Below are 24,399 nucleotides of genomic sequence, written 5' to 3' on the forward strand. Positions count from 1 at the left end.
GTCCCTGATCCCAGTGCATTTGAAATATAGCCGTCACAAAACACCGGTATTAATTCAGTAACATTCTTTGAGTCACTGATTTCTTTGACATCTGCTCCATGGTGGGCAGGACCCACAGAGCCAGCGGACCAGCTGCAGGGGATGGGACTCTCCTTGACCAAGCGACCTGGAATTACTGTAAACTGCGCACCCGCAGGGCGGGGCAGATTGGCAGGCTGGGCCAGCAATTCTGAAGCGTTTGAGGGTAGGTTGGAAGTCTAGATGCCGCCCTCCCAGAGTCAGGAGCTGAGGTCGGCTCCTGGGCTCCAGGGCAGAGACGGGTGGGGAGGGGCCTGCCACACTCCCTGCGACGTGGGTGTTGAGGGCCAGGTGGGGCATCCCTCCGCGCGGTGACCCCCATCCCCAGATCTAAAGGGAGAACGCAAAACAAACAGACAAAAAAAAAAAAAAAATGGGGAGAACACAGACCAGCTAATAATTCTGTAAACTATTCAATGTACAAAGGCCTAAAACACACACCTCAGGCTGCTTGCACTAATAAATAACAACTGCATCCCTAAGTCCTGTTGGGGGTACAGGGTGTAATATTTAAAAACAAGATAAAAAGAAAGCCACACTTGGTCCTTAAAATTAACTTGCCTTCCCTCATTTTACCCTCCCAGCCATGGAAGTGGGTGTTTTTACCTCCACTTTTACTTACAATTGAAGAAACCGGCACTGAGGGGTGGCTCAAGGTCACACAATTAATAATTGACAGAATCAAGATCTAAACTAGGGACTCCCCTGGTGGCACAGTGGTTAAGAATCCACCTGCCAGTGCAGGGACACAGGTTCAAGCCCTGGTCTGGGAAGATCCAACATGCCGCGGAGCAACTCAGCCTGTGTGCCACAAGTACTGAGCCTGCGCTCTAGAGCCCGCGAGCCACAACTACTGAAGCCCATGTGCCCTGGAGCCTGAGTGCCGCAACTACTCAAGCATGAGTGCCTAGAGACTGTGCTTGGCAATAAGAGAAGCCACTGCACTGAGGAGCCCATGCACCACAACCAGAGAAAGCCCACGCACAGCAACAAAGACCCAACACAGCCAAAAAACCCCACAAGATCTGAACTAGGTCTGACCCCAAAAGAGTATCCTTGGTCGGTGCTGCATTCCCTCCTCAGAGATGAGGCAGATACACTTCATCACCCTTAGCGAAAAGAATGAGCCCCTCTCCAAATAAAGATGCCACTGCCAAGGTACCTGGGAAAACTATTGCCTTTCCTTATTTTCTGACCAAAGGATGTCTTTGCTTTGAGCTATTTACACCCTCCCCCTTATGAGATGGCTTGCTGGATTAAAGATTACAGTCTATGATACTCAATTTTCTTTTTCTTTTATGAATCTAAATGGACCTATAATATGGACCTAACTAAGCCCATGTTCAGACCAAATGATCCAGCCCGGCATTACTGACAAATGATGCACTGTCCCTTCCAATAAACACAGGCTTTTAAACTACCTTGGTCATTTAACCATTAATTATCCAACCAGTCTACAGATATTTAATGAGTATCTCTGCCTTTCCCCATGCCAATCGACTTTTTCCTCTGCCAGCTATTTTTTTTTCAAACATGGTTAAGATCCAGTTTCTCCTTTGCTTAAAAACCCTCAGTGATTTCCCACCGTCTACAGGATGAAGACAAGTCTTGTCTCAAGAGCCTCCTGACTGTCCCTGCAGCTCTTAAGTTTGGAGTAGAGACAAAGTAAAACTCCAAAGTAGAGCCAAGTGTTTTTTATAGCCGCAAGAGTACTAATTCTTGTCCTCAGATCCTACGTGAGAATAATCAGAGTATAAAGTATAAATAGTAAATCAAATCCTTCACTCCTCAGCCCTAGAGAGTTTCTAACAAGGAAATGTGGGCTGCTCAGAGTGAGGGATTCAGAATTTGTCTCTTCCTTTATAACCTATTCCTATCTCTTTTGAAAAATGAGCCCAGGAAGCTTTGGAAAAAAGTTAACTGGAAATAGAAAAACAGGACCAAAGCAAAAAGGAAATGTAAATATTCTGGGTCATTGCTGGGTTCATGCTTCAAAGTTTACTCTGGATTTCCTGGTAGCCAGGGAAAGAAGGAAAGAAGGTTACATTATTTGAATTTTGTTGATATAAAAGAGAAAACTTACCAGGTCTTGAAACAAGCAATTATTTTTTGTTGCTATTTTTATCTTTGTCTTCATTGCTTTTGTTAATTATAAAATTAGTGCATGTCTTTTGTAAACAATCCAAATAACACAAACAATAAAAAGTGTATGCCCCCTTACTTCCATTACCCTTCTCAAGAAATAAACCCTAAACCCTGAAACTAACCATTTATTTCTGGAGTTTTTTTGTTTTTGCAATCAGAAGTACTTACACAGCTTTCATAGAATATGGGGGGGGGGTTGCTTGCTTGCTTTAAAAATATACATATATCATATTAACTATGTTCTTTTGTAACTTGCATTTTCACTTAGTGTATGAGGGACATCCATCTATATCTATATCTATATCTATCTATATATATCTACCTCTTTCTTTTTTTTTTTTTTTTTTTTGCGGTATGTGGGTCTCACTGCTGTGGCCTCTCCCGTTGCGGAGCACAGGCTCCGGACACGTAGGCTCAGCAGCCATGGCTCACGGGCCCAGCCGCTCCGCGGCATGTGGGATCTTCCAGGACCGGGGCACGAACCCGTGTCCCCTGCATTGGCAGGCGGACTCTCAACCACTGCGCCACCAGGGAAGCCCCTACCTCTTTCATTTTAATGAGAATAATATTCCATTATATGAAGGTAGCATAATTTATTTAACCATTCCTCTATTTAACTTGTTTCTGATTTGATAGTCTTATAAATAATGAACATCCTTGTACATACACTTTTGGGCAGATATATGAGTATTTCTGTAGGAAAGATTTCCTCAGTGGAACTGAGGGATCACATAGCTCATACATTTAAAATTTTGATGAATTGTCTTAAAAAAAAGACTGTACCAATCTATACTCTCAGCAACAGCGTTTGGGAGTGCCCATTTCCCTGTTCCCTTGCCAATACTAGTATACTATAGATAGTATTGACATTTTTCACTTTCTGGCACAAACTTCTAAATGGAATTTCTTCTGGCAAGGTCAGTATAATTTAATCAAGAAAGGAGACCAATGATACAGTCTCACTCCTCTTGTTCTAGGGTGTTGCTTTTCAGGCTGTACTCTGTGGAGCCCCAGGAATTCTAAGGGATGGGCATGGGAGAGCACAAAAGGAAAAGACTGCTACCCTCTTAACCAGGGCAACTGAGTTTTTCTGTTTACCTGTTGCACTTTGGGATAAGACTTTATTTGAAGATAAGATTCCATTGTTAAAAACAAGTTTGCAGGGCTTCCCTGGTGGCGCAGTGGTTGAGAGTCCGCCTGCCGATGCAGGGGACACGGGTTCGTGCCCCTATCCCGGAAGATCCCACATGCCGCGCAGCGGCTGGACCCGCGAGCCATGGCCGCGGAGCCTGTGTGTCCGGAGCCTGTGCTCCGCAACGGGAGAGGCCACAGCAGTGAGAGGCCCGCGTACCGCAAAAAAAAAAAAAAAAAAAAACAAGTTTGCAAACCACAGGTCTGGGCCTTGTTTCTTATTGAACCATTAGCAACTTGAAGAAGAATTGAAAGTGGGTTCCTTCAAACCCACAGTGAATCTCCAACTGTAGCCAAAATATTGTCATTTATAAATTGTGTGCACATGTGAGTGTCGGCTAATGGCCTTGTTCATGCTGGGTGTCACCCTATAATGCCCAGCTGCTATCCTAAAACACCATTTCTTCCAAGATTTGGATTAAAATTTCCCTTCTCTAACTACCCACCCCACCTTGAAACACACACATGCACCGCTTGTGTGATCATATCCCTGTTTGTCTGTGGAAACTGGATGTCAGCTGAGGCTTCATTCCCTGGAGACCCGGGTACAACTCCATGGCCCACAATCCTCTATGATTTCTGTGAGCTCTTCTGAGCCTTGGGTTCTCAGGCCTACTCTGCCTCCCTTCCAGGTGCTCTCTGAGATCCATCCTGTGAAACTTAGCTCCTTCTTTGGCAGTCACACACACACAAACAACAACAATAAACTACTCCTCTGCACACAGCATTCCTGAGAAGAGTCAAATTTACTGTAGATAGCACCCTGGGAAGGAAGGTCAGAGAAAGAGGGCTTTGAGTCACAAGGATACAAACAATTTCAAAATGACATGTTGAGCATCCTGTGGTCTTTCATGGCCTGACACCAGCCTGTCTTTTTCTTACTGGCTCCTCTCTTCTCTCTTTCCATTCTTTATCTTCCCCTACTTCCCTCCCCTACCCCCAGACTGAACCAAGAACCTTGAAGTATTTTCCTCTGTGAAGTATTGCAATTCAGCTTTTTCCAGCTTTTACCCTCAAATTCCCATGACCAATCTCTTCCTAGTGCTCATCTCACTAAATATTCCATTGGGTAGAATGGCAGTTTTCTTTAAAAACATCAATAGAAATATTGTTGTTTTTTTCTCTACACCCCTGCTATTTCTTCCTAACTGAAACTGTCATTGTATTGCTTTTGTCATCTTATTATTTTATATATCTGGGCCTTCCAACCAAATGTTAAGCAGCCCACAGACAAGAACTCTGCTTTTTGTACTTTTTAAATGTCCAGTCTCTGGCATCTGCCTCACAGGTGCATGATGAATAAAACAACCACTAATTACATAATTAAAAGAAGAGTAAATGATAAATGAATATAAGAAGACCCCTGGATATTTTAAAAGATGTGGCAGATATCTCCTTGTAAAGGCCATAAAATTAGTAATTCTGAGAAAGTTCAGTTAAAACATTTAGACATATTTTCAACTTGTATTTATCTTTTAGGAGATCCATAATGTAAGCTTATCCTACTCAAAATATCCATTACTGCACATTTATTTATTTATTTATTTATTTATTTATTTATTTATTTTTTTTACTTTTTATTTTATATTGGAGTATAGCCGATTAACAATGTTGTGATAGTTTCAGATGCACAGCAAAGGGACTCGGCTATACATATGCATGTACCCATTCTCCCCCAAACTCCCCTCACTATACAGACTGAATTTCAAGGTAAACCAATAGCTGATAGGGGAAAGTTTTTTTTTTTACTTTTTATTTTATATTGGAGTATAGCCGATTAACAATGTTGTGATAGTTTCAGATGCACAGCAAAGGGACTCGGCTATACATATGCATGTACCCATTCTCCCCCAAACTCCCCTCCCATCCAGGCTGCCACATAACATTGAGCAGAGTCCCCTGTGCTATATAGTAGGTCCACTGGTTATCCATTTTCACATTTATTTTTTATGTTGGCCTTTTCTCTTCTAAACTTTCTTTTCTACTTCTCCTATGAGCTAGATGTTATTTTTGTTTATTCCCTTCCCTCCTGGCCAGATAGGAAGGAAGCAGAGATGATTATCTATATCAATACAATATCTCCTCTTGCTGGGATCCCAAGAATAAAGAATACTATATAAAATAGCATGCTATGTAAACCAAGGCTTAGAACATCCTGTAGTGAACCATCATAAAATATCACTTGAAATTCCTACAGGATCTTCTGCCTGCTGTGTTTAATTCCTAAATCTCATGTTATTAAAAAAAAAGTCTGTTTGCTCTTTCATCAACACTCACATTACAGAATTTTTTTCATCAAAACTGGCTTAGTTTGGAGTGAGGAAGCAGGAACATATGACAAGTTAGAATTTCTTATATTTGACCCTTTGCTATAAATTTAAGCCCATGAATAGCTCAAAGCTCAGACACTGGGCCCAATTTCATTGTGGATATATATAATTTTATACAGAAAGCATAGATTCTGTCCTATTCTGTTTGTCTGTATAACAGAATTTTTGACAATACATTCAAGTGAAAAAAGTTTTGCCCAATTATATGCTGCCTACAAGATGCAGATTTAAGGACACATATAGGCTCAAAGTGAAGGGATATAAGAAGATAGTCCATTTAAGAAGTCAAAAGAAAGCAGGTGAACTATATTTATTTCAGACAAAATAGACTTTAAGCCAAAAATGGTAACAAGAGACAAAGAAGGTCATTATATAATTATAAGTGGTCATTCATTAAGAAGATATAATAATTGTAAATATATACACACCCAACATTGGAGCACCTAAATATATTAAGCAAATAATAACAGCTCTGAAGGGAGAAATTGACAACTATACAATAATAGTAGGGGACTTCAATAACCTCACTTTCAGCAATGGTTAGATCCTCCAGACAAATGCAACAAGGAAATGTTGGACTTCAACCATACATTAGACCAAATGGACCTTATAGGCATTTATAGAACATTCCATTCAACAGCAGCAGAATACACATTCTTCTCAAGTGCATGTGGAACATTCTCTAGGATAGATTATGATAGGCCACAAAACAAGTCTTAGCAAATTTAAGAATACTGAAATCATACCAAGTATCTTTTCCTATCACAGTGGTGTGACTAGAAATCAACAACAAAATGAAAGTTCAAAAGTTTACAAATATGTGGAAACTAAACAACACACACCTGAAAAACCAATGGGTCAAAGAAGAAATCGAAAGAGAAATTTTAAAAATCTTAAAATAAATGAAAATGGAAACACAACACACCAAAACCTCTGGATGTTGCAAAAGCAGTTCTGAGATGGAATTTATAGCAATAAATACATATACTAAGAAAATAGAAAGATCTCAAATAAACAACCAAACTTTACATTTCTAGGAACTAGACAAAGAAGAACAAACTAAGCTCAAAGTTAGCAGAAGGAAGGAAATTACAAAGATCACGCAGAAATAAATGAAATGGAGACCAGAAAAACAATAGAAAATATTAATAAAACTAGGAGCTGGTTTTTGGAAAAGATACACAAAAAGCCTTTAGCTAGACTGACTAATAAAGAGAACTAATAAAGAGATCATACAAGACTACCATGAACAACTATATGCCAACAAATTAGATAACCTAGAAGAAATGGATAAATTCCTAGAAACATACAACCAACCAAGGCTGAATTAGGAAGAATTAGAAAATCTGAGCAGACCGATAATGAGTAAGGAGATAGAATCCATAATCAAAAATCTTCCAACACAGAAAAGCCCAGTACCAGATGGCTTCAGTGATGAATTCTGCCAACCATTTAAAGAATTAATACCAATCCTTCTCAAACTCTTCCAAAAAATTGAAGAGGAGGGAACAATTTCAAATTCATTTTAAGAGGCCAGCATTACCCTGATACCAAAGCCAGATAAGGACACCACAAGAAAAGAAAACTATACACTGAAATCCCTGATGAATATAGATGTAAAGTTTCTCAACAAAATATTAGCAAACTAAATTTAACAACACATTAAAAGGATCATACACCATGACCAAATGAGATTTATCCCTGGGATGCAAGAATGTTTCACTATACACAAATCAAGAAATGTGATATACCACGTTAATAGAATAAAATATAAAAGTCATGTGATTATCTCAATAGATGCAGAAAAAGCATTTGACAAAATAAAACATCCTGGGCCTCCCTGGTGGCGCAGTGGTTGAGAGTCCGCCTGCCGATGCAGGGGATACGGGTTCGTGCCCCGGTCTGGGAGGATCCCATATGCCGCGGAGCGGCTGGGCCTGTGAGCCATGGCCTCTGGGCCTGCGCGTCTGGAGCCTGTGCTCCGCAATGGGAGAGGCCACAACAGTGAGAGGCCCGCATACCGCAAAAAGAAAAAAAAAATAAAAAAAATAAAAAAAAAAATAAAACATCCTTTCATGATAATAGCCCTCAAAAAATTGGACATAGAAGGAACATATATCAACATAGTAAAGCTACATACAACAAACCCATAGTTATCATCCTATTCAACAGTGGAAGATTGAAATCTTTTTCTCTAAGATCAGAAACAAAACAAGGTTGCCCACTTTGACCAGTCTTTATCAACATGGTACTGGAAGTCCTAGCTAGAGCAATTAGAGAAGACAAAGAAATAAAAGGCATCTAAATCACAAAGGAAGAAGTAAAATTGCCATTATTTGCAGATGATATGATCTTATAAATAGAAAATCCTAAAGACTCAACCAAAAATTGTTGGATTGGATCAATGAATTCATTAAATTTGCAGGATATAAAATCAACATATAGAAATCAGTTGTGCTTCTATACACTAACAACAAAATATCTGCAAAAAAATAAAGCTATCCCAATAGCATCACATCACAATAGCATCAAATCAAGAAAATATTTATGAATAATTTAACCAAAAAAGTGAAAGAGCTATATAATGAAAACTGCAAGACTTCAATGAGAGAAATTGAAGAAGACACAAACAGAAAGATATCCCTTGTTCATGGATCAGAAGAATACTGTTAAAATGTCCATACTACTCAAAGCACTCTATAGATTCAACACAATCCATATCAAAATTCCAAGAGCATTCTTTACAGAAATAGAAAAAATAATCCTAAAATTTCTATAGAACCACATAAGACCCTGAATAGCCAGAGCAATCCTGAGAAAGAATAAAACTGGAGGCAACATATGTCTTTGTTCAAACTATACTACAAAGTTACAGTCATTAATACAGTATGGTACTGGCATAAAAATAGACACAGAGACCAATGGAATAGAATAGAGAGTCCAGAAATACATCCCAGCATATATGGCCAACTAATATTTGACAAGGGAGCCAAGAACACTCAGTGGAGAAAGGATAGTCTCTTCAACAAATGGTCTTGCGAAAACTGGATAACCATATTCAAAACAATGAAATTGGACCCATATTTTACACCACTCACAAAAATTAACCTGAAATGAATGAAAGAGTTAACCATAAGACCTGGTACTATAAAACTAGAAGAAAACATAGGGAAGAAAACTCCTTGACATTGGTCTTGGCAATGATTTTTTTAGATATGACACCAAAATATCAAGCAATAAAAGCAAAAATCAATAAATGGCACTACCTCAAATTAAAAAGCTTCTGCACAGCAGAAGAAACAAACAACAAATCAAAAGGCAACTTAAGGAATGGAAGAAAATATTTGCAAACCATATATTGGATAAGGGGTTAATAACCAAAATATATAAAGAACACATACATTTTAATAACAAAAACAAATAATCTGACTTTAAAATGGGCAGAGGAACTGAATAGATATTCTTCCAAAGAAGAATGCAAATGGCCAAAAGGTACACAAAAGGATGCTCAGTATCACTAATCTTCAGCAAAATGCAAATAAAACCACAGTGAAATATCACCTCACACCTGTTAAAATGCTATCACCAAGAAGAAAATAGCAAGTGCTGATGAGGTTTTTGAGAAAAAGGAACCCTTGTGCACTGTTGGTGGGAATGTAAATTGGTTCAGCCACTATGGAAAACAGTATGGCAATATCTCAAGAAATTAAAAATAGAACTATCGTATGATCCAGCAATCCCACTTCTGAGTATATAGCTAAAGGAAATGAAAACAGGGTATTGAAAAGATATTTGCAGTCCCATGTTCAATTCAGCATTATTCATAATAGCCAAGATATGGAAACAACCTAAGTGTTGGTCAACAGATGAATGGATAAAGAAGATATGATCTGTTTGTCACATATCATACACACACACACACACACACACACAATGGAATATTATTCAGTCATGAGAAAGAAGGAAACCCTGCCATTTGAGACAACATGGATGGACCTTGAGGGCATTATGCTAAGTGCGATAAGTCAGACAGAGAAAGACAAATACTGTATGATATCACTTATATGTGGAATCTAAAAAAGCTGAACTTGTTAAAAAAGAGAGTACAATGGTATTTATCAGGAGGTGGGGGGGTGGGGAAATCGGGGAGATGTTGTTTAAGGATACAAGCTTGAAACTAGTAGATAAATAAGTTCTGGGGATCTAATGCACAGCATAATGATTATAGCCATCAAGAGTGTATTATAGGGCTTCCCTGGTGGCGCAGTGGTTGAGAATCTGCCTGCCAATGCAGGGGACACGGGTTCGAGCCCTGGTCTGGGAAGATCCCACATGCCGTGGAGCAACTAGCCCCGTGAGCCACAAATACTGAGCCTGCGCGCCTGGAGCCTGTGCTCCGCAATGAGAGGCCACAATAGTGAGAGGCCCGCGCACCGTGATGAGGAGTGGCCCCCACTTGCCGCAACTAGAGAAAGCCCTCACACAGAAACGAAGACCCAACACAGCCATAAATAAATGAATAAATAAATAAATAAATAAATAATTTAAAAAAAAAAAAAAAAAAAAAAAAAGAGTGTATTATAAACTTCAAGGTTGCCAAGATGATAGATCTTAATTGTTCTCACCACAAAAAAGAAATGATAATTACGTGATGTGATAGAGGTGTTAGCTAATGCTAAGATAGTAATCACTTTGCTATATATAACTGTATCAAATCAACATCTTATACACCTTACACTTACACAATGCTATATGTCAATCATATCTCAATTTTAAAAAGAAAGAAAAAAGTTTCTATAATTCAGCAAACTTATTTGGTATCATATAAATAACAAAGAATGATCAAACCCAGAAAATATTATCCAGTTGCTCCTAAGTCTGGTGAAAAAGGCTGACCTGCTTACTTGTTGACATTCAGCTCTTACCTGCTATCATTCCAGCTGTCCATATAACTCAGTTATAGCAGAAAAAAAGTTTTATAAACCGAAAACAACACACAAAAGAAAAAGAAGGCAAGCTTATAAATAATATGTGTGGGCAAAATGAGTTATTACTTTAAATACTTATATTTTCTGTGGTTCTCACAATAAATGTGATAAAGAGAAAAAGATTGAAGATGTAAGTGGAGTGACTTAAGCTATGGCTTAAGAGTCAGCCACACCTGGGTTTAAATCCTGGTTCTGCAACTAAGCAACTGTGACCTTGGGAAAGTTGCTTAACTTCTTTAAGTCTGTTCGCTCAGCTCCGAATTGAAAGTCATAATACCTTTCTCATAATTGCTACTGTGAAGACAAAATGCAAAATATGTGCTCAATAAGTGTAGCTATTTTGTTGTAATTATTATCACAAAAGCTTTGCTATGTAGCACCTTGCCATCTAAATTAATTTTTGTATTTATGTCTTCCTTTGAGCTTCTTCAAAACACTTTGTATGCATCATTTTATTTGAATCTCATAACAACTTGTAAGCTAGATATGACAGACATAATTAACCTCATTAGGAAACCAAGATTAATGCATTGCCTCAGTCATCCAGCATCTGATAGCATCGGGACAAGAATCCACATCTTATCCTTATCTTCAAGAACAATTCTCCAGTCTGTTCTCACACAGCAACCAGAGGGAGCTCTTTTTTAAAAAAGCATCATCTGATGATAATGTTATCCCCTGCCTTTTTGTCCCCTTCCCCTCCCCTTCTTCTCTCCCTCTCCCTCTTTTCTCCATCTCTATCTCTCTCTCCTTTTAAGTTTCTAGTTTGAGATTTGTCCAGAAAAAGAAAATCCTGACTCCAGCTCAACTGGGTGAATCTCTATACAAGACAGGAAAGCCTATAGTCCTATGACTCAGTCCAGATAAACACCAGAAAGAAAAAAGAACAGGTCAACAGTAACCTAACTGAACGAGTGAATACTCATGAGTTTCTCTTGCCTCCTTCCTTCTACCTCATTCTCATTCTGCTCTGGAAAGATCAGAGGGCACTCCACTTAGAATGCCTCTGCTAGAAAACAGAAAGAGAAATACTGGGAAGGAATTTTTTGTGCAAAAACATTTATATTCACTTTCTTCTCAAAAATGTCGTGGGCAGAAAGTATGAGAAGAAAATATAGAAATACATGAGGCATTGCAAATATACGTCTAATATCCTAATATCAGTTTGCTGTAGGTCAGTGATTCCTCAACTTTTTCAGAGTTGGAACATCATCCTTTAAAAGTTTCATAATGTTTTTAAAATTAAATGCAATTAAAATCAATTCGAATAACAATGACAGCTCTTTAACTGATGTTGCAAGACCATCATTGCTCTATACTGCAGTGGAAAAATTTAGATTTCAAAGTTTTTCCATTTCAGTATATATTCAGAAAACATAATTGTTTATGACTGAGGACAGCATTTATCAGATCACTTTTATCCACAGAAGAAGCATGTAAGCATTTGTATTATGAGATACATTGTGATGCTGAGGGTGGAATTTCCCCTTAAAATCCATCTCCTCCTCTCCTCCTAACTTTGCCACTAATCCTTAAATTTCATTATTAAAGGTTAATTCCTTTAGGGAGGCAATATTGTTTTATACCAAGTTTTATCAGAACAAAGATATAATCAATTGTAAGATGTACCACTATTTTATGTGCCACTAAGAAAGAAAAACCAATGCCAATTATAATAAGACATCACCAATTGTAAGAGGCATCCTAATTTTGGAGACACTAAAATGTGAAAAATGTGAGTCTTAAACTCTATGAAATGAAGTAATTAAGAGCATGGACCTTAATATCAAACACATCTGGATGGACATCCTGTTTCTGCCATTGGATAGATGGCTTGCCTTGGGGAAATTACTTAACTTCTTTGAACCTCTTACTTCTCCTCTGTGAAATTAAAGTATTAATATACTCCTCTGTGGTTAGCAAGAATTACCTACAGCGAGATATAGAAATGTGCTTAGTGCAGAACCCAGCCCTTAGTTAGGGCTCCAAAATGAAAATTATTATTGTTATTAAGGAATTATCCTTTTAAATTAATTACCACTGGGGATAGTGGGGTATTAAGTCCCCACTGCCTCTGATTCCTGACTTTCAATGAGTTTGTGAGATCTGAGATAAAACAGATCTTCACAGATTGAAGCTTTTGACAAGACATTTGTTTGTAGGAGAGGAGATAAGTCCAGAATGGGGAAACGACTTAGGGAGGGAAGGTGGCGGGGGTTGGGGGTGGGTGGGTGGGGGTGGGTAGCTGGATCACCAAGCCAAATGGTATTGTGTCCTCAAACTTTGGCTCAGGATTGCTTCTGGTTTCAACTTGCTTCTACATTAAGAATATATTCATACCCTTGAAAACAATGTTAAGTGAAAGAAGCCAGTCAATAAAAGACCACATATTGTATATGATTCCATTTATATGAAATGTCCAAGAATAGGCAAATCCATAGAAACAGAAGTAGATTAGTGGTTTCCAGTGGCTGAGGGAAGGGGGATGGGGAGTGGTAGCTAAGGAGGATGGGTATTTAGGGTGATAAAATTAGATTGTAATGATGGTTGCGTAACTCTTGAATATGTTACAAACCATTGAGCAGTACACTTTAAATGGGTGGATTTTATGGTATGTGACTGAAACCTCAATAAAGATATTCAAAAAATAAAAAAGAATACATTACTATATCCTGCTATTTTGAAGTCTAAAACTAAACTTAAAAAAATCACTTTACTTTTTAAACAATAGAAACAACTCAATACACTTAGAAAAAGAAATGTATCAACTTTACCTTAAATTACACATAAATCGATAAAACTCACAAAGTTCAGTTAAGGTTTTCACTTTATTTTCACCCACTACATGTAAAAATGGTCAATTCTAAACATAGTCTCCAATTTTGTGAACTTCAGAAGATTTAGTCACAGGGATAATGATTTAGCCTGTCATGAGCCGGCATGCATTGTGCACTGAGCATGCAAAGGAGCTTCTTATAATCAGGAGGGATATTCAAAATATTTAAAAACTGGATGGAGTCAGAAACTGAGTAACCAGAATGGATGCCAGCTGGAGGCCCCTTAGTTGGTGGAATTTGGAGGAGGCTGAGGGTCCAGGAGGAAGGGCCAGGGACATTGAAAGTGGTGGGATTGCAGAATGGGGGCACTTGGAAGCTCTAGCAGGGGCATTTTAATAAGTGATACAAAAGATTTCAATATTTTATCAACTAGTTAGAGCTGTTCCAGGGCATTTCTGGTATGCCAACAGGATGCTCACCTGGTTCTCCAAATGTGGCCTTAAAATCTTAGAAGTTTAGAGATGATCTCTTTTCCTCCTGACATTTTACAGATGAGAAAACCAAGGTTGAGGAAAGGTGAGTGGCTTGCTTACAATGCATGAATAGTAACAGAGTCAGAAAGAGGGTCCATGCCTCCAAAATCTCAATCCAGGTTAGATAAGGCAGGGAAAGCGGGCAAAACATCCTCATACCAAATTAACTTGCCCATTCATCATCTTTAACCATTTCCAACTCAAAGTCACAATTTATTTCCTAGTTGTGTGCATAGCAAAAGCATATATATTCTTCATGAGAGTAAAAGACCTTGAACGTGGAAAACAAAGGGACAGTGGGTCCAGACTTCCAGGTAATTATTGTTAATTTATGTTAATGTGAAACATCATGGTACACATGTAGCATTTCTCAACAGAAGCCATGCATCATTGCCAAAGCAAATTTGAAGAGAATAAATCAAAGGCATTTAAAATAAAATATATTGGCACATAATCTCATTTTGTAACTTTTGTCTTCCTAGTTATTAGAAAGAAAAGATTAGAAAAGAAATAACAAAAGCTAGGCAAAAATTATTGTGCTCACCTTAAGTTTTATTTAGAGAATTGCCAATAGAATGATGCAGGAAAACTTTTTGGATGCATAGGGTTTTGTGTATATTGGGGAAGACATGAGGATATTCATTCATTCATTCATATTTGAATAATAACTACTGATATATGAATGGCCCTTCACAGTTTTAAAAGGGCTTTACCTGGAATTCCCTGGAGGTCCAGTGGTAAAAACTAGGGGCTTTCACTGCTGTGGGCCGGGGTTCAATCCCTGGTTGGGGAAATAAGATCCCGCAAGACATGCGTTGTGACCACACACACACACACACACAAACTGCTTTCCTAAACATGTAGTAGAAGACTATTGACACAGGAAATATTTCACAATATATTGCTAAGTAGAAACACAGGCTACAAAAACATATGCAGTTAAAATGTTATTTTTGTTTAAAAGGAAGAGTGTGCGTGTGCGTGTGTGTGTGTGTGTGTGTGTGTGTACCCATACATATAAAAAAGATTGAAGACACTGAAATACTATCTATTCTCCTTGGTTGATAAAATGATGGGTACTTCTCTGGTATTTTCCTTTTTCTTTTTCTGTTTTCCAATTTCTTGTGCTAAACATGTATTAGTTTTAAATTAAAAAAAATTTTTTTTAGATCTTCCCTGGTGGCACACTGGTTAAGAATAAAGCCCTGGTCCGGGAAGATCCCACATACTGCAGAGCAACTAAGCCCGTGTGCCACAACTACTGAGCCTGCGCTCTAGAGCCTGCAAGACACAAGTACTGAGCCCGCGTGCCACAACTATTGAAGCCCACGTGCCTAGAGCCTGTGCTCTGCAACAAGAGAAGCCACCGCAGTGAGAAGCCTGTGCACCGCAACGAAGAGAAGCCCCCACTCGCTGCAACTAGAGAAAGCCCGCACACAGCAACGAAGACCCAGCGCAGCCAAAAATGAATAAATAAATTTTAAAAATAAAATAAAAATTTAATTGCTTCCATCTAGGCCAACAGGCACTTGAAAAGATGTTCAACATTGCTAATATTAGAGAAATGCAGATCAAAACCACAATGAGATATCACCTCACACCAGTCAGAATAGCTATCATCAAAAAGTCTACAAAAAATAAAAGCTGGAGGAGATGTAGAGAAAAGGGAACCCTCCTACACTGTTGGTGGGAATGTAAATTGATGCAGACACTATGGAAAACAGCATGAAGTTCCTTAAAAAACTAAAAATAGAACTACCATGTGATCCAGCAATCCCACTCCTGGGCATATATCCAGAAAAGATGAAAACTCCAATTTGAAATACAATATATAGAATGGATAGATAACAAGGTCCTACTGTATAGCACAGGAAACTATATTCAATAGCCTGTGACAAATCATAATGGAAAAGAATATGAAAAAGAATGTATATATATGTATAACTTTGCTGTACAGTGGTAATTAACACAATATTGTAATTCAATTATACATCAATAAAAAATAAATTTAAAAAATAAAAACACTTTGTTAGGGCTTCCCTGGTGGCGCAGTGGTTGAGAGTCCGCCTGGTGATGCAGGGGACACGGGTTCGTGCCCCAGTCTGGGAAGATCCCACATGCCGCGGAGCGGCTGGGCCCATGAGCCATGGCCGCTGAGCCTGCGCGTCTGGAGCCTGTGCTCCACAACGGGAGAGGCCACAACAGTGAGAGGCCCGCATACCGCAAAAAACAAAACAAAACAAAACAAAAAACACTTTGTTAGATTTAAAAAAAAAAAAGAAAAGATACATGCACCCCAATGTACATGGCCCCACTATTTACAATAGCCAAGACATGGAAGCAACCCAGGTGTCCATCAACAGACAACTGGCTTAAGAAGGTGCACATATACAATGGTATATTACTCGGCCATAAAAAAAGAATGAAATATTGCCATTTGCAGCAACACGGATAGACCTAGAGGATATCATAGTAAGTGAAGTAAATCAGAGAAAGACAAATATAGTATTATATCACTTACATGTGGAATCTAAAAAATAATACAAATGAATCTATATACAAAAACAGAAACAGACTCACAGACATAGAAAACAAACTCACAGTTACCAAAGGGGTGATATGGAGGGGATAAATTAGCAGTATGGGATTAACAGATAGAAGCTACTACATATAAAACAGATAAGCAACAGAGATTTACTGTATAGCACAGGGAACTATATTCAATATCTTGTAATAACCTATAAGTGCTTCCACCTATACTTTATATCCATTGAGCCTCATGACAATCATGTGACATATAACACCTCATTTGATAGAAGAGCATATTGAGTCTCACAAGAACTGAGTGACCTGCTACTTGACAGGGAGCAAATATTAGAGCTTGGGTTTTCATCTTGGTCATTTGACTCTAAATCTTATGCTCTTTCCTCTACCTCACAATGCTCAGTTCTCAGAGCTGGCTTATGTGATGGCTCAGGGTAGCACATTCAGAGCTATCTTTATGTTATCTTTGCAGCAGAGCATCATCCACTCATTTGTACCTGTTAGTCATTCTGTAGAAACCAGTTTTCCAATTAAACGAGCAGCTGTTCTGGAAGTGGCACCAAAGTCTTGAAGCAATTAAGCTCCCACAACAAATCCCTGCAGCTTATTCATTTGAGTAGCCTTTTTTCCAAAGTAGTACACTACGCACCACTCTCAAATCTTAAAAGCTTCCTGGATTCTCTCCTGGACTTTGTCATCTATATTACATGCAATTTTCACTCTTATCAGTTTTTATGAGATATGTGTTTTTCTGAGACCTTTTTCTTAAAAGCTAATTCTTGCTTCCTAATAGACCCAGTTCCACTGTGAAAAAGCAAGGAGAGTTATGAGCAGGTAGAGCTATAGAGCTAAATGTGACCACAAGCTCTGCTGGAAGCTCTGAAAATTACCGCATTCCCTCAATACCTTACAAATGAGCTGGGAAGGCTGCTGCTGTTAGTTTTCTGGGCATAGAAAGAGTTCTCAGTCAACTGAGAGTCCCTGCCTTAGGATTTACTGAATCTGTTTTATTCCTTGACTTTTCACACAAATTTTGCAGCATCAGGTAAATGTTTTGAACCAGTGACATTGTCCAGATCAGAAAGATTTGGAGTGGAAGTTCTATAACCATTTTGTGAGGTACAAAGGGAAGATGTAGGTTAAGCCAACATCTTCTGGATTTTGTGTTCCTTTGCCAGATGAAACTATCTTCATCCTTCAGAGATTCGATGTGTGGTTCTGGGCCTAATAATGATGGTTTCTAGGTGTTTATTTCTTTTTTTTTTTTTCTTTTTTGCAGTACGCGGGCCTCTCACTGTTGTGGCCTCTCCCGTTGCGGAGCACAGGCTCCGGAAGCGCAGGCTCAGCGGCCATAGCTCACGGGCCCAGCCGCTGCGCGGCATTTGGGATCTTCCCGGACGGGGGCACGAACCCGTGTCCCCTGCATCGGCAGGCGGACTCTCAACCACTGTGCCACCAGGGAAGCCCTAGGTGTTTATTTCTTTATTCTGCTTTTTAAAAACAATGCATATCTTTGGCCAGAGGAGAGGATGCTGATATCTAAGTAATATGACCCAGATATGTCTAGACTTCATAGTCAGCCCTGTCCTGGACTCACAGACACCTTGAAGTAGGACTCAGCACTTCTATGCTTCTCAACAAGAACAAATTCGACTCCCCTGAGACATTATAAGAAACAAAGGTTTTATGACAGATTTCATAGAGAGATGCATGAAAGGGTTATATCAAGCACCAGATGGCAAACTTTCACAGATACTCCTATTAAACATCTCCATGCACCCCACAAAGTTCCCCTCGGCTACCTCTTCACCCTTTAATCTTGTCCACACATAGGCTTCAGTTTTCCCTGGTTCTGGATCTCACTGCCTTGTCCCTTGTCCCTGCCCTCCCCTTCTACCTCCTGTAAAAAAATAAATAAATAAAAAGTTTCCAATGCAGAACAAGTTAGTGAACTTTCTTAATCTTGCATCCTCATACCAATCACACTGTTCAGCAAAGAACTTCTTTTGGAATCAGTTGGGTATTATAAATTGCAAGCAATTTTTCTCCGTCACAAATAGTGTTGGCCATCACTAATTATTAGGAAAATGCAACTCAGAACCACTCTATTACCTCACATCTGTAAGAATGACTATCATGAAAAAGACAAGAGATAACAAATGCTGGCGAAAACATGGAGAAAAGGGAACTGTTGAGCACTCTTGGTAGAAATGTAAATTGGTAAAGACATTATGGAAAACAGTATGGAGGTTCCTCAAAAAAAATAAGTAAAAATAGAACTACCATATGATCCAGCAATTTCACTCCTGGGTTATATCCAAAGGAAACAAAATCAGTATCTCGAAGAAATATCTGCACCTCATGTTCATTGCAGCATTATTTACAATAGCCAAAACACGGAAACAACCTAAGTGTCCATCAACAGATGAATAGATAAAGAAATTGTGGTATATATACACCCAATAGATTACTATTCAGTCATGAGAAAAAAGGAAGTCTTGCTATTTGCAACAACATGGAGGAAACTTGAGGGCATTATGCTAAATGAAATAAGTCAGAGAAAGACAAATACTGTATAATCTCACATATAGGTAGAATCCAAAAAACCAAACCCATAGAAACAAAGATAAGATTTGTAATTGTCAAAGGTAGGGGGTGGGGAGTAGGTGGGGGGGGTGTAGTAGCAGGGGATGATATAATTGGGTGAAGGTGGTCAAAAGGTACAAACTTCTAGTTATAGGATAAATAAGTTCTGAGGATATAATGTACAACATGATGACGATAGTTAACAATACTGTATTGTATATTTGAAAAGTTGCTAAGAGAGTGGATACTAAAAGTTCTCATAAGGAAAAAAGTTGTTACTATTTGAGTTGATGGATGTTAACTAATCTTATTGTGGTGATAATTTTGCAAAATGTACATAAATCGAATAATTATGTTGTATACCTTAAACTTATACAATGATATATGTCAATTATATCTCAATAAAACTGGGGGGGGAACCAATAGTGTTCGCTTACCGTGCCAATTCCTTCTGAAAATGTGGGTCTAAGTTCTGAAGAGGTTTTCTTCAAGGGTATTTCAGTAAAAACTTGAGTCTGTCTTTAGCAGAGCCATCTAGTTGGGATGTGAAGAGACAGGGCTTGAGATGGGAGGAACCTAAGGAATTTAAAGTGAAGAAAAGAGAAATTAAAATTTATTAACTATTGTGCTGGGTTCTTAACATTCTTTATTTCATTGCATCTTCACAACTAAATTTTACAGGTGAAGAAACTAAGGGCTTAGAGATGTTAAAATAAATTTGTAAAGTCTCATTGCTTCTAAGAAGCACAGCTAGGATGCTAAGCCAAGTCCATTTACTCCAAAGTCTAAGGTCTTTCCTCATACTCCATCACCTACCATGGGTTTTGGATTTCCAAGATTTAGAAAGCTACCTCCTTTACCATCCCCTCAAGATCCTTGGCAGCTCAGGGGTGCATCTGTCCACAGAAAGCCATTTCCTCTCTTACACTGACCTGGCCCAGGGAGAGTTGGATTTAACAGCTTCTCCTGGCCCAGTCTCTCCTTGTCCCATTGCCAGTTCTATCCAAGCAGGTACATGAATCCCTGACATCTCATAGGAAGGTCAAAGTATTGGCATTGTTGGGAATGGGATGATGGATGAACTTGAGTGCTGTAATGGAAAGGACCCTGAACCAAGATGTAGGCTACACAGACTATCACAGAATAAGTCAGTGTGTTTTCCTATCTTTGATCTCTTTGGAAACAAATGTCTGCATAAAATGAAGTGAAACAGGAAATAAAAGAGAATTCATGTCTGTGGACTGTTTCTCATAATGTCTCTCAAACATACAAAAGTAAACCTTTTTCTTTATTTTATATTTGAATGATTTAGCAACTTGACATGAACAGATTTAGTCCTGCAGTATAAAATAGGACAGAACATATTTTAGTTCTTTCTGTCTTCTCCAAGATGCATTATATTTATATATCCAGGGCAGGCTGTATGTAGACCTACTTCAGCTGCCCACTCAATGCCTGATGTGTCATTGCTCAAGTTACTTCTTTTCTTTCTGCCCTAATTTCATTGACTATAAAAGGAAGAATGTAGACTAGATAACCCCCAGGTTTCCTTCCAGCCATGTGGTTTACAGAGTGGTGAACTCTGCAAAGAATGACTTCCCTTGTGGGAAACACTACCTCCTATTCTGTGAAGAATCTCAAACTCAACATATTTACCCACAATCATAGCTCCCTTAAGGTTACCCCCAAACGTACAGGTAGAATAAGGGATAGAATGTAATGAAAGCTGAGTGGAAGGTGAAAGTAAGTCTGAGGAAAATGTAATTGCGGGTTAACATGACTTTGCAGTTTTTTAAGGTATGTGTGTGGATTCCACTTACTCTAGTTATTTATCCCCAAGTTTTATTTATTATATTTTACATAATACTAACATTATACTACATTAAAGAGTAGACCATGTGGAATTCTTGATTTTGGTTTTTGGATTTTCAGAGAAATCACTTCAGAGACAGCCTTAGCTATTTGCCCACATGTATGTGGGTAGGGATTTTTCAATCATTAGCTGTTTGGATTTTAAACTTCTTCAGATATTTACAAAAATTACACATTGATATAGAAATCCACTGAGAATTAAAGGAGTCCTGTCTCCTGGTTATTTTTGTACAGTTACACATGAGATTTATTCCTGGATTAGTACAGAGAACTTTTTGACTAGACTGAGATAATCCCAGACAGCTTGTGAATATTGTCACTGACAGAAGGCAGGCCTGCATTTTGAAGACACTTGTCAGACTGTGACCTGTACAGCATTTAAACACTGTATCTCACTCGCTCATCCTTGAACCATTCTCTTCTCTTGATTTCTATGACACCAGATCCTCTTATTTTCCATCTCTTTGTCCTCTTTTCCTTGGCCACCTTTCTAGGTCACTCTTCTTTTCACAACCTACCAGTCTACCTAGGAGCTGTCATTCACTTTATTCTCAAGATGTTGATCACCACCTCTACCCTGATAAGTCCCACAGCTATATCTCTAGCCCAGACTGTGTCTTGACCTATACACCTAACCATTCAACTGCCTACTCAACATCTACACATGGATGGCCCATGGGGACCTCTAACTCATGTCCAAAATGAATCTCATCACCTTCCCTCTAAACCTGACCCTCTCCTCTGAGTTCCCTGTCTCCACAAATGACTCCACTATCACTCAGTTGCCTGAGCCAGAAAATTGAATAGCATCCTTGATACTTCTTCTTCCTTCCATACCCAACACCCATCCCATCGATCATCAGACTCAGCGGAATCTAACTCTGCATCATCTCTGGAATCTGGCCACAGCTCTCCTCCTGCACTTGTGCCCCCTTAACCAAGGGGACCCCCATCTCTCACTTGGAACACTCTAATAGCTTCTCCTCTGATTCCCCACTCTGCTCCTGTTCATTCCATTCTCCACTTTACAGCCAGAGTGGGCTTCTAAAAGGAGAAATCTGATCATTTTGCCCCACTGCTTCCCATGGCTCTTAAGTTTAAGTCCATACTCCTTAAGATAGCTTACAAGCCTTCTCTATCTTGAACTCCACAATCCAGAGTTAACACATTTTTTTTCAGTTCTTCCACAGAGCCACAATGTCTCTCACCCACAGGTTTTTACAAGTCCCATCTCCTGAACACTCCTACTTCCCTACTTTTGCTTCATTAACACTCAGAAGCCTTTCTTGACTCCGTCCCCCCAACACACATACCTAGTTATCACAGTGCATTAACTGCCCATCTTTCTGCTAGACTACATGGTCCATGAGAGTAGGTACCCTGCCTATTTTTAGTTATATCCCAGCACCCAGCACACTGCCTAGCATATAGGAGAAGTTCAATATATATTTGTAGAATAAATGAATAAAAAATAAATGTGTCACTGCTTTGTACTAGCAGCAATATCAGTATCTTAAGCCTACTTTATTTGCATGCAGCGTAAGCTCACTATTGAATCCAAAAAAAAGGATTCTAGTTCTGTTTTCTTTTTTTAAACTTATCTTTAAGCAGTAGAACCTTTTTTTTTTTCCCAAATGAAATGTGTGTTAGAGCCCAATTTATATAAAGTGGATAAAAATAGAGCTGCATATATTGAAACTGGGCTGGGGAAGCATCATCTACCCACCCCTTTTGATCCTGAGGGATTTCTGCGGGACTCATTAGGGCACTCAGAACTTAGTTTAAAAACCACTGATCGAACCAAATCCTACTGCAGCTAGGCAGGGACATTCATATCACTTGAGACTTTGGTTTTTAAAATCTTCTGAGAAGCATCCACTAACAGAAGAAGGTGCTTGTTTATCTAAAGAAATGAGGAATCTAATATGAGACCATCAAGTAACTCTAGTTCAGCTTTTCTGATGATGCTTTTCTAACCCAGAATGAAAGGGTAAAGTACACTTTGAAAGATTTAGAGGCTCAAAGTACTTCAGGACATAGATGGACCACACTTTACCATGAACCCTGACATCTGGGGGTGGGGGTTCAGAGTGAGTGAAAGCATAAGAGTATTTCCCTGATGGTGTTTTTGCTTTGGTTGGAGTCTGAGGTCAATCACACGTGTAAAGTTCTAATCCTCATATGCAGATGTGATTTCCTTATGTTGCTGATACTCAGCATTGAAATCTAGGATTCTTTTCATTAGGAAATTTTTTCTCACAGTGTTTTCACTGTTACAAAGGGAACCAACTTTCTCCAGACAGAACAGCATTTAGAAAAGCACAAGAAGAACATTTTTCAATAGGAAATCACACAGTGAAATGTTGCTTGGGCAGATGAGCCACAGCTGGAAGTGGCTGAGAGGAAAGACTAGTCAAGGGCCCACACAATACACTGGGGAAGGCTGTGGCATCAGCTATTATCAGAGGGCCATCAACACTTAGTGTACCAATGGAAGCCTTGGCCTTAAAACCAGCAAGAGATAATTTCCTCTAAATTTCTTGGGGGGGGGAAAATGGGAACACTTTCATGCCTATAAATATGGTTTACTTTGAATGTAGGCAAAACTTGAAGCATGAATAAAAATCCGAGTAACTTAATGACTGTACGATCAGGAAGCGTGGAACAACCTCTATTAGACAAAAGTATGATAAAAATTTATTTTCTTTCACTGACTGTAACATTAAGAAGAAATCAAGAAAAATGCTCTACATAATAATGGATAAATTTAGGAGCAAGGGCCATTGGAAAGAGACTACCTCTAACTTTGCTTATGCTTAAAACATTGTTGACAGTCACTAAATTTGACACAATTGTACTACAAAAATTTATTTTTTGCTGAGGCAGATGAGGCAAATAGATCATTTTCGTAACAGTACAGTCAAAACCTAAGTACTTAAGAGATGTTCAGTTCAGTTCCTGGCTAAAAAGCTTACAATCTACTTTTAGCCTCAGAAACAGGCAAGCAAATGAAGAATTGTAGAGGGTACGGCAAGTGTTGCAATAACTGGAAGCACAGGGAGAACACAGGAGAGGAATACCTAGCCCAGCATGCGTTCTGACCAGGGGAGGCTTTGACAGGAGGTGAAAGCTGGGCTGTCTTGTAGGTAAATAACGCAGAAAGGAGGGAAAAGGGGAAAGGGTAGTGGAGGTGAGATGGGGGAGGGGTTCTAGATGAGAGAGCACCATGTACAAAGAGGAGAAAGTGTTGCTTGTTTAGTAGTGTCATATGGTTCGAACATAAAGTGTTTGTGAGGGGATGGCAAGAGATTTAGCTAGAAAAGTAGGGAGGACTAAAGCCATAAAGGACATGAAA

The 24,399-nt window shown here is 38.9% G+C and overlaps 1 protein-coding gene across 1 annotated transcript in view; it reads right to left on the reverse strand.

Moving 5' to 3' along the window:
- The window catches only part of EHBP1 (EH domain binding protein 1), a gene marked incomplete at its 3' end in the record, with an annotated part of 505,676 nt that overhangs the window by 452,995 nt on the left and 28,282 nt on the right, over positions 1-24,399 (reverse strand). Inside the window, exon 2 of the mRNA XM_081254153.1 lies at positions 19,610-19,748. The remainder of the gene's footprint in view (positions 1-19,609; positions 19,749-24,399) is intronic.

This window comes from Mesoplodon bidens (assembly GCF_964165515.1).
Source record: "Mesoplodon bidens genome assembly, chromosome: 14".
Classification (NCBI taxonomy): domain Eukaryota; kingdom Metazoa; phylum Chordata; class Mammalia; order Artiodactyla; family Ziphiidae; genus Mesoplodon; species Mesoplodon bidens.